At 48.8% G+C, this 11092-nt stretch overlaps 1 long non-coding RNA gene across 1 annotated transcript in view; it reads right to left on the bottom strand.

Annotated features, from left to right (window-relative positions):
* LOC108288876 overlaps positions 1-10420 on the bottom strand; it is a 31407-nt gene extending 20987 nt beyond the window's left edge. Inside the window, exon 1 of the long non-coding RNA XR_001818878.2 lies at positions 10324-10420. This is a non-coding gene — a long non-coding RNA (uncharacterized LOC108288876). The remainder of the gene's footprint in view (positions 1-10323) is intronic.
* Positions 10421-11092: the final 672 nt, after the last annotated feature.

Below are 11092 nucleotides of genomic sequence, written 5' to 3'. Positions count from 1 at the left end.
AAAAAAAAAAAAAAAAAAAAAAAAAAAAAAAAAGTAGATATTTAGATAGTACAATAAATCCAAAAATATACCTTCTCATATCATTACTTATTGTTAAATAAATGACCACTCAATCATGGACGATTCACAATCTTACAGATCCCAGAAATGGCATTGAACTAGGCATTTGGCTGTTCAGCCATTCAAAGCTGAATATCAAGGTCAAAACCAAACCTTTTCCATCTCTGCATCAGTCAAGGCCCAACCAGGGAAACAGAAATCACTTAAATTGAATTAATGCAGAGAACTGGTTATACAAGTATAATGGCTAATTTTGTGCCAATTTAACTGAGCCACAGGGTACCCAGATATTTGGTTAAATGTTATTCTCGGTGTGTCTGTGAGGGTGTTTCTGGGTGAGCTTAGCACTTGAATCTGTAGACTGGGTAAAGCAAATTGCCCTCCCCAATGTGGGTAGTTCCCATCCAATCCACTGAAAGCCTGACAAGAACAAAAAGGTGGCATGAGGGGGAATGTGCTGTCTCTGCCTAATTGTCTTTCAGCTGGAATGCCAGCCTCCTGCCTCTGGACTTGGGCTTAGGCTGTAACTGACACCATCAGTAATCATGGTTCTCAGGCTTGGGACCCAACCAGGGAATACACCACCAGCTCTCTTGGGTCTCCAGATTGCCAACCACAGATCCTGGGTCTTCTCAGCATCCGTAATTGTGTGAGCCAACTCTATGTATGCATGTGTGTGCGTGCACATGTGTGTTTTTGTTTTTTGTTTTTTGTGTGTGTGTGTGTGTGTATCTCCTATTAGTTCTGTTCCTTTGGAGAACCCAGACTAATTGAACAAGTAATGGAAGAGTACCAGCGAACAGTGATACAATCCAAAGGTCAGAAATAGCAGGAAAGTCTCACCTCTAGGCTGGAAACAGAGGGAAGAAGTGGAGTTACTGGAGCCCAGAGCTGGGATCACCCAGTGGAAGCTGGAACCTAAGAGGACTTCTATGGCAGGAGCTGAAACCACAAAACCACAGAGGAGATACAACCACTGCCTGAGAACCCATTGGAGACAGAGTGAGGAGGAGAACACTGGCTTCTTCCTTCCTCCTACCTGGCAGTCTCCTAAGACTGCATCCCACTGCTGAGCCCAGCTGGAAGCCAGCTGACATAGGAGCCTCTGGGGATCATCCCAAATCCCTGTCCTACAGACCAAAGTCAGGGAAAAGTAAGAAATAGACCTACCCACAAACATGCTCAGGACCATCCCTACAGAGTTTCTTATCCTCACAACAACCCTAAAAAGTAGGTGGTGGTTCCTAATTACCAGCTGAGTAAGTGTAGTTCAGAGAGGTAAAGTAACTCTCCTAAGATCACATAGCTAGTAGACAGTGAAATTCAACATCTCAGCAACTCTAAGACCCTCCCCCCCACTTTGTCTATTTTTATTATAAAGGTACACAGCAGTTGTTGTAAAGAATTTAGAAAATCCAAAAATAGACTGCCCTAATCCTACCTCTCAGAGCTACCACCATTGCAGATGTTTTCCACTCTAGTCTTTTTTCTAAGCATAATAAACATCTTTCCCAACAAAATTGGAGTAAGCTGGACATGCAGTTTCATGTCTCTGATTTTTCTATCTCTGTGATCACAGTGAGAGGCAGAGTGGTACACAGTGAGGAAACACTCAATGCCATGTGGGCAATAAGTCCTGGTTCATTGCCTCACTGAGCTGCCATTTCTCCATCTGTAACATGGGGATTATTCTGATATTGCACCTGCACCACAAGGTTGCTGGGAGGAATAACCGAGTTATTCCTCGTGAAGTCTTAGAGCAGTGTCTGGCACATTATAAACACTATTACCATGACTATTATGTTTCCATGGCAGCAGAAATGCACTCGAGCACCATTTTAAATGGCTGCATACCATTCCATTGAAAGAATGGATGGACAGAAGTTATTTAACCACTTCCCAATTGTTGGACACTAGGAGTCCTTCCAAAGTTTTGCTGCTATATCCAATGATAACAACCTCAACATAAATCCTTTCCCATCTGTGATTTAACTGACTTTGATCCTAGAAAAGCAATTGCTAGATCTAATGATAGGAGCGTGTTTAAAGCTCAATGCATGGTGCTAAATTGCTCTTTGGAGCAATCTGCACCATTTCTGTATCACTTATGGGGAGATACCTGGCAGCCTGGGCATTATCAAGTAGTTCTTTCAGTGTTGTTATTATTTTTGCATACATGCCAAGCAAATGAGCAATAGTAATAGCTGTCACTTTAGTCAACATGTCTTCTCTTTAGCTACCTCAGTGAAACTCATCCATCCCGTCTCAGCACTGCCCACCAACACCCATGTCTTTTCTGCCCACACCTACTGACATAGACACACCATCCATTTCCCAGCCATCAGCTGAGATGCAGGGGAATAACTGCTCCCAGGGGACCAAGGTCGCTGAGGATGCCAAAACATGGCCATCCCAATTGCTCATGGGACTTGTCAGTAGCAGCAATGACAATAGCAAAAGGCAAAAAGAAAGAGAGAGAGAGAGAGATCAGCTCACAAAGTGTTTGGAAGAAAGGCTTCTGGGACCAAACCTCAAGATACACCAGGACCAGTGGCACATTCTAGAGGCCAGAGGTGCACGTTTTCACCCAAGGGGTAGGGCAGGCAACACTTGGGAGATCCCAGTTGCCCAGAAGCCCTGCAGAGCCAAAGGCTCCAAGGCCCCACGTGAACAGGGATCAACCTGTGACTTCCAATTAGGAGGGCAGGTTTCCCGCTGCCACTACTTGGCTCCCTTGAGGTCACCCACAGAACACATGGAGTATTTTATCCAAATACCATTGAAAACAATAGCTTTTCAAAACTGCAGCTGTAATTCATCTATCCAGGATAGAACCAAGACACTAACCCTGCAGCGTGTTCCAGGTGCACAGGGACTCTCCACAAATGTTTACAGAATAAATAAATCAACGTAGTACGGAAAATTGGTTTGGGATTTGTCAAAAGTTCTGACTGAACTGAACTCTCTTGTCAAGACTTAAGAGATCATTAACAGAAGAAAAAATCAATATGTTTTAACAGACTGATGTGCAAGGCATTTTGCCAGATGCGTGGAGACATTAGAGAAAACAAAGGATGGTTCCTTCCCTCAAGCTGTTCTGGTTAAGAGCGTGCCCTTGGGTGCAAAGAGATCTGTGTTTGAGTCTCAAAAACCCAATTCAATAGGTGAGTGTGTGTAGGCAGTTGTCATGGTTTAGTCTTTAAGACTCAGTTTTCTCATCTGTGAAATGGAACGCTAACAATAACCACCTCCCAGAGCTGTGTGAGAATAAATGAGATGATGCTTGCAACATGCCAGGCAGTGAATGGACAAAAAATGGCAGCTGCTCCTGTTTATTTTACTTTTATCAGCAAAGATGGGAAGAGGCTATGCTGATCATTTCAGCAGCCCCAGATGAACTGCTTCTCTGCTCTATAGCAGAAAGATCAGGCTTTATCAGTGATTGGATTTAGGGGTCATCCTATCACCTTATATCTTAATTACAGCAGCAAATACCTTGGTTTTTGTTGTTGTTTGTTTTTTTTAAGAGACAGAATCTCACTCTGTCACCCAGGCTGGAGTGCGGTGGCGCGATCTCAGCTCACTGCTGCCTCAAATTCCTGGGCTCAAGTGAGTTTCGAACCTCAGCCTCCTGATTACCCGGGACTAGAGGCATGAGCCACTGCATCTGGCTAAAGACACTATTTCTAATAGGATCACGTTCACAGGCCCAGGAGTTAGAACTTCAGCATATCTTTATGGGGGACACAATTCAATGCACACTGGCCATACCCTTCCAGTTGGCTGGCTCCTTCCTTTGCTTAATGCCAGGCTCTGACCAAACGTCACTTTCCCAACAGGCTTCCAGAACCACCCTATCCCAAGCAGCCCTCACCACACCTTTGCCCTCCCCTCACCTTTGCCCTCCCTTTGCTTTACTTGACTTTTCTCCAGAGAACTTGTCAGTACCTGCTATGTCTTGTATTCCATGTTGGTTATCTGCCTCCCTGACCACTGCATAAACTCCCTGAGGGCAGGGGCCAGTCTGGCATGCAGCTGGCACTCAATAGATGTTTGTGAAATGACTGAGACACTGGGTGATGACTGTAGGGTCGCTCTGCTGGGATACTGGGGACACCTGCGCTTTCTCCTCCATGCCAGTTACAAAACTTCTTCTCATCTGGGGAGCACTATGGTAGTGGGGAGTAGTGGCTTCCTAAAGACATCTTCATCCTGGGAACCAGTGAATGTGACTGATGTAGTTTGCATATTTGTCTCTTCCCAAATCTCATGTTGAATTGTAATCCCCAGTGTTGGAGGTGGGACCTGGTGGGAAGTGATTGGATCATGGGAGTGGACCCCTCATGGCTTGATGCTGTCTCTGCTATAATGAGTGAGTTCTCTTCAGTTCTGGTCACTTAAAAGTATTTGGCGAGGCCGGGCGCGGTGGCTCAAGCCTGTAATCCCAGCACTTTGGGAGGCCAAGGCGGGTGGATCACGAGGTCAAGAGATCGAGACCATCCTGGTCAACATGGTGAAACCCCGTCTCTACTAAAAATACAAAAAATTAGCTGGGCATGGTGGCGCGTGCCTATAATCCCAGCTACTCAGGAGGCTGAGGCAGGAGAATTGCCTGAACCCAGGAGGCGGAGGTTGCGGTGAGCCGAGATCGCGCCATTGCACTCCAGCCTGGGTAACATGAGTGAAACTCCGTCTCAAAAAAAAAAAAAAAAAAAAAAAGTATTTGGCACCAGCTGGCCCCAGTGGTAAAATCACAGCACTTTGGGAGGCCGAGGGGGTTAGATCACCTGAGGTCAGGAGTTCAAGACCAGCCTGACCAACATGGCAAAACCCCGTCCCTACTAAAAAGACAAAAATTAGCCAGTTGTGGTGGTGGATGCCTGTAGTCCCAGCTACTCGGGAGGCTAAGGCAGGAGAATTGCTTGAACCTGGGAGGTGGAGGTTGCAGTGAGCTGAGATCGCACCACTGCACTCCAGCCTGGGTGACAGAGTAAGACTCCATCACAAAAAAAAAAGGATGTGGCACCTCCCTGCCACCACCACCACCTCCCACTTGCTCCTGCCCCCACTTCTTCAACTTTTGCCATGATTGTAAGCTTTCCAAGGCCTCCCCTGAAGCAGAAGTCAGTGCCGTGCTTCCTGTACAGCCTGTAGAACAATGAGCCAATAAAACTTCTTTTCTTATAAATTACTCAGTCTCAGGTATTTCTTTACAGCAATGCAAGAACAGCCCAACATGATGACCTTACATGGTAAAAAGGAATTCTGCAATGTGATTAATTTACAGATCTTGGCCTGGCACTGTGGCTCATGCCTATAATCCCAGCACTTTCGGAGGCTGAGGTAGGTGCATCACCTGAGGTCAGGAGTTCAAGACCACCCCGACCAACATGGCAAAACCCCGTCTGTACTAAAAATACAAAAATTAGCCAGGTGTGGTGGTGGGTGCCTGTAATCCTAGCTACTCATGAGGCTGAGGCAGGAGAATCGCTTGAACTCGGGAGACGGAGTTTACAGTAAGCTGAGATTGAGCCACTGCACTCCAGCCTGGGAGACAGAGTAAGACTCCATCTAAAAAAAATGATAAAAAAGTTAAGAATCTCTAGATGAGAGATTATCTGGGATTGTCCATGTGGGTCTCATGGGATCACAAGCGCCTTTAGAATAAGGCAGGAAGGCCAGCGTGAGAAAAGGAGATGTGATGGAGGAACCAGAGGTGGTAGTGATGCACTTTGAAAAGCAAAGGGATCCAAAGCCAAGGAGCTTGGACTGCCTGCAGCAGGTGGAAAAACCACAAAACCAGTGCTCCCCGGAGCTTCCAGAAAGGAACGCAGCCGACTGATGCAATTTTAGGCTGGGGAGGCCCATGTCGGACTTCTGAATCTCCAGATCTGTGAGATAAGAAGTTGGTGCTGTTTTAAGCCACAGCAGCCCTAGGAGATGCATACAGAGTCCTTGCAGCTCTCTCTGAAGCAGCTTCCCCTGAGCCAGACAGGTCAGCATAGCAGTGAGTATTCTCAGGTGAGGAACCCAGGCCCAGACAGGTCAAGCAGTTTGCCCTAGGTCACACAGCTAGGAAGTGGCCAAGCCAAGAGCTGAACCTGGTTTCCTGGCTCCAAAGTCCTTGCCTTGGCCCCTGCCCGAGTAGAGGGTCACTAAGCAGCTTTGCATGGCCTGTGAGACAGTCTCAGCCCTGACAGAGCTCTCAACAGCCACCCATCCCCAGGACCCATATCAAGATGGGTGTTTGAAGAAGGTTCTGTTTCTAACAGCCTGTCCAGGTAGAAGTACACTTTGTGTGATATTCATGGGTCCCATGGGGTCCAGGCCATAGCCTGTTTAAGTAGGATAGTGGATGTGCTCCCCAGATGTCTTCACACTGACATTCTACAGAGCCCAACCTCTACGGGCAGCCCTAGAGCCCAGAAGCAGCCGCCCCACCCCAGCTAGAGCAGGGAAGGAGGGGTGGAAGCCCCCAGTGCTGGAGGCCCAGAGCATTCTCCTACCCAGGTCTCCTCCGGGTCTCCCAAAAACCTATGGGGGGGTTCTCATTTCCTCATTTCACAGGGCAGGAAACAGAAGTTTGGGGAGGATGCTAATTTGCCCCAAGGTCCCACAGGGAGAAGGAAGAGCTAGAATTTGCATCCAGGACCTGAGGAACTCAAAGGCTGTCCATCCACACTGGCCCCAAGAGACCTACACCATGACGGTGCGAGCAGAGATGAGAGGGTGGGGCGTTCACAAGGTGAACTCCACAGCCATCCACTCATGGTCAGGGCATGGGCCCGGGGGTTCATCAACGCCATTCTATGGCTCTTCTGGAGACCCCATGTGTCTCTAAGGACTATAGCATGTTTTCTAACAGTCATTTTTTTTTTTTTTTTGAGACGGAGTCTTGCTCTGTCACCCAGGCTGGAGTGCAGTGGCATCATTTCAGCTCACTGCAACCTCCACCTCCCAGGTTTAAGTGATTTTCCTGCTCAGCCTCCCAAATAGCTGGGATTACAGGCATGCACCACCACGCCTGGCTGATTTTTGTATTTTTAGTAGAGATGGGGTTTCACCATGTTGGCCAGGCTGGCCTCAAATTCCTGACCTCAAGCAATCTGCCCACCTCAGCCTCCCAAAGTACCATCTAGGATTACAGGCATGAGCTGCTGCACCCAGCCTCTAACAGTCTTTTTTGTTGATTTTTTTTATTTCTAATTCCTGTGGGTACATAGTAGGTGTATATATTTATAAGTTACATGAGATATTTTGATACAGGCATACAACCCATAATAATCACATCAGGGTAAATGGGGTATCCATCACCTCAAGCATTTAAGACTCTTGAACCTGGATCCAAGCTTCATTCTCTCTCTCTTTCCTGCACATACACACAAACATACACATTTATATACACACATATATACACCCTTTCCCATGCATATTTACACCTACACACAAATACACACACTTACACAGGTATGCTCATACATAGACTCACTGAGATACACAGGTGCACACACACCTGTACATCCATAAATACACACATGTGCATCCACACACCCAAAGCCACTCACCCACATGCACACATACACACATGCATGGGCACATACACAACACAAGAATAAGTGTTCACACATTTGCACATACCTCTACACATACATACATGCACATACACCTACATGTGAGCACATACCTTCCCCACACAAGCACACATACACACACTCACAGTTGGGCCGTGCCTACTGTTCTGCAACCCACCTGCTTGTTTATTCAGGAAGATGAAATAACCCCAGCCTCTTGTTGACTCTCATAGAAGAAAAACAGACTATGAAATCCTCAGCTTAACATCATCTAATCCTGGCTCCCTGCACATCGATTCCTTTCTGATGCTGCCGTCGAGCACGTCTCTTTCCATGGAATGTGCATCTGATCTTGGAGAAATCGCGGAATTAGTCACTTGACCTTACATGTGTCCCGCTCTCCCCAAATGGGTCTCCAGGCTCCCCGGCCCTGGCCTGACGCTGTGTCTCTGAGCATTTCTCTAGCATGACAGAGTCTCGCCTCCTACAGGAGGAAGAAGGCATGCAGGAGCCGTGAGCACCGAGGCCAGGAAGAGCTGCACCACCCTTATCTGCCACCACGGGCAAGGATGCCCCAGGATGACCCCGAGGTCCTTGGTTTCCTTCTGTAGTGTGAGGATAAAGGTCCTTGCCCTGCTCTCTGCACAGAGTGGAGGGATGACATGGAGACGTACTCAAGTCCAGAGAGTAGGACAGGGGATGGCAAAAAGCAGGATAGAAGATTCTAGAAAAGATGTGGACATAAGGGAGGAGGGAAAGGAGAACACATGGGGACTGGATTTCATGCTATATCTGGCTGGCTTTTAAAGGGCTGAGCATTTGCAATCCAGTTCTGAGACTTGCTTATGAAAGACCTGGTTCGGTGTCCCGTATCAGCAACCCTGGGGTTAACGGTCGGTCTCTTTGAGACACTTGCTCTCAGGACTCACCCATGGGAATTCTGCGTGTGCACAGGAGCTAAGATTTCAAGTCAAACCATGCAAGACCTCTCTACCAACAAGACAGAACTCTGCAGCTATGTGTTCTCATGCGAGGTAGTTGCTTAATTAAGCTTAAAATAAATGATCAGTGACCAGTCCTTGGAGCACTAAGAGGACAGCCTTGACCTCTGAAAGGGGTCAGCAGGCAGCAGCAGAAGGGTCTGAGCCCAGATCCCAGCTCTGGCACCTACCTACTAGCTGGGTGGCCATGAACATGTTTCTTAAGCTCTGGGAGTGTCTGTTTTCTCATCTTTTGAATGGGAACAATGCCAGTTCCACCTCACAGGATTTTAAGAGGATTTAATGACTTGCTGTTCACCAAGGGCCTAGCACACCGCTCACACACCGTAGATGCTCATAAAGGTAAGACCCACTCCTCCCCTCTGAACACTTCCAGATGTCCAAAATCTAGGTTCAGGGCAGGACTCTGATCTCCCGGAAGTCCCCAAGGGGAGAATCCCTCTTCGCCTCTTCCAGCTTCTGGCGGCTCCAGGCATTCCTGGCTCGTGGCTGCATCCCTCCAATCTCTGCCTCCATCTTCACGTGGTGGCCTCCCCTGTGTCTCTGCGTCTTCTCCTCATCTGCCTCTTATCCGACACTCATCATGTAACTTAGTACCCACCTAGATAATCCAGGATGATCTCATCTTCAGATCTCTAAACTTAATCACAACTGCAAAGATTCTTTGTCCAAATAAGGTCACATTCACAGGTTCTGGGGCTTAGAATGTGGACATCTGTTCTGGAGGCCACTGTTCAACCCACTGAAGAGTGTTTACAGAAGGCTTAAGGCAAACCCACAAGGGAGGGGGAGCTCCAACAGCCAAAAGCAGTTTTGACCCCTTGGCCTCCAGAGACGGCAGGGATAGGGACCTTGGAGGGAGCTGGAGCTGTCTCAGGAACCACTTTAACCCACAGTGCAGCATGAAGGGGCAGGGAAGAAGCCTCCTGCTGCCACCTCCCCCCAGTGAAACTGACCCAGAGGCCAGAGGAAGAGAGAGCCGGGTGGTGCAAAGGCCTGTCGCTCCCAGTACACAGCAGCGTGGAGAATGATCTGGAAGGGCAAACCTAAATATCCTGCACACGCCTAGTTTCTTGCTTCAATGCCTTTCGTGCAAACATTTGCCTGGTGAATGCGCATCTCATTAAAGGAGAAATAGCTAAAAACTGGGTGTCTGTTAGCTGGGACTTCCTTCAAGGGGCTCCAGACTTCTTTAGCCTCTGGTATGGAACACTGAAGCCCCAGGCCCCTTTCCCATGCCTGCCTAAGTCCACGATGTCCCCAGATTCCTGATATGACGCTTTGTGGAACCAGGCCAGACTGCTCGGCTTCCCGCCATGCTGGAGAGGAAGAGACTTGGTGGTAGTGGAATCAGGGAGTGGGACACGAGTCTGCAGTCCTAGGACAGTGGTGGGAGGGCCCCGCCTCTACGCTTCCCGTCATAAACAGAGTAAGGAACCCAGAGCCAGAATGCAGCCCAGTCCAAGTTCACTGCCAACGCCATATGCCCAGCCGAGCCCTGCCCAGCACTCTGGAGCTGGGCCTCAAGGGGTGCCAGCGGAGAAGCCAGTGGCCTGGGATCTGCTGGGCAGAGGGGACCCACCCCCACCAGCCCCCCCAGCATTCCACCCACAAGCGTCACCTTCTCGCCACAACCAAAGCCCAGAATCCCACCCCATGGGCCACTCTACCCTGCCACGAAGAAAGCAAACCTGCAAATCTCTCCAATTGCTGTTCCATCAAGTGCCACCGAACAAAATACACTGCAGAAATCACCCGGCTGCTCCGTGGAGGGGCTGAGCTCCCTCCAATTACTGTCACATAACCTTCTCCAACTAGACTCCCCTTATCTTATCTATAATAGATAAATGGCCAGCCCAGGGAGGGGAAGTGTTTTGAAAAACCTAGCATAATAAACCAGAAAACTGCCAGCTGTCACCAGCAGGAAGCAGTCCCCATTCATGGGGATAGAGCAATCCTCACAGCTCCCACAAAGCCCCCTGTCCAGGGAAGTGTTCCTGAAGTCCCCCACTCAGTCAATGACATTTATGAAGCACTCGCTCTGAGCCAGCCTGGAGGACAGCATGGTGCCTGCCGGCCTCCAGCTACTCCCAGTATGGGGGAGCAAGCAGCCAGCCCAGAGACGATGTCCTTGTCGTCCGGAATGTCATGGACACCGGCCACGGGTTCTCTCTCCTCGACCTCCTGTCAGCCACTTGGAAGGCCCTGGGCAGGACAGCCAGCGGGAGGCTTGGTTAAATCCGCCCTCTCTGCAGAAGCTGCACATTCTAATTTTGCCTTGGCAGAGACACGAGTGGCTGGCAGTCCAGGCCATGGTAGGGGATGGCAGAACACGGGATAAGACTGCCGGTGGGTCTCATGGCTTCCTGATTGGGCGCAAAAGCACCCACACTGCAAGGCTGCAGAACTCTGATGGCTGCAGAAAGCATTAGGGGCCAGGCCAGCTGAAGAGGCTGTGGG

This window comes from Cebus imitator, unplaced genomic scaffold (genome assembly GCF_001604975.1).
Source record: "Cebus imitator isolate Cc_AM_T3 unplaced genomic scaffold, Cebus_imitator-1.0 Scaffold385, whole genome shotgun sequence".
NCBI classification, from domain to species: Eukaryota; Metazoa; Chordata; class Mammalia; order Primates; family Cebidae; genus Cebus; species Cebus imitator.
This window is presented reverse-complemented; position numbering and strand designations above follow the sequence as displayed.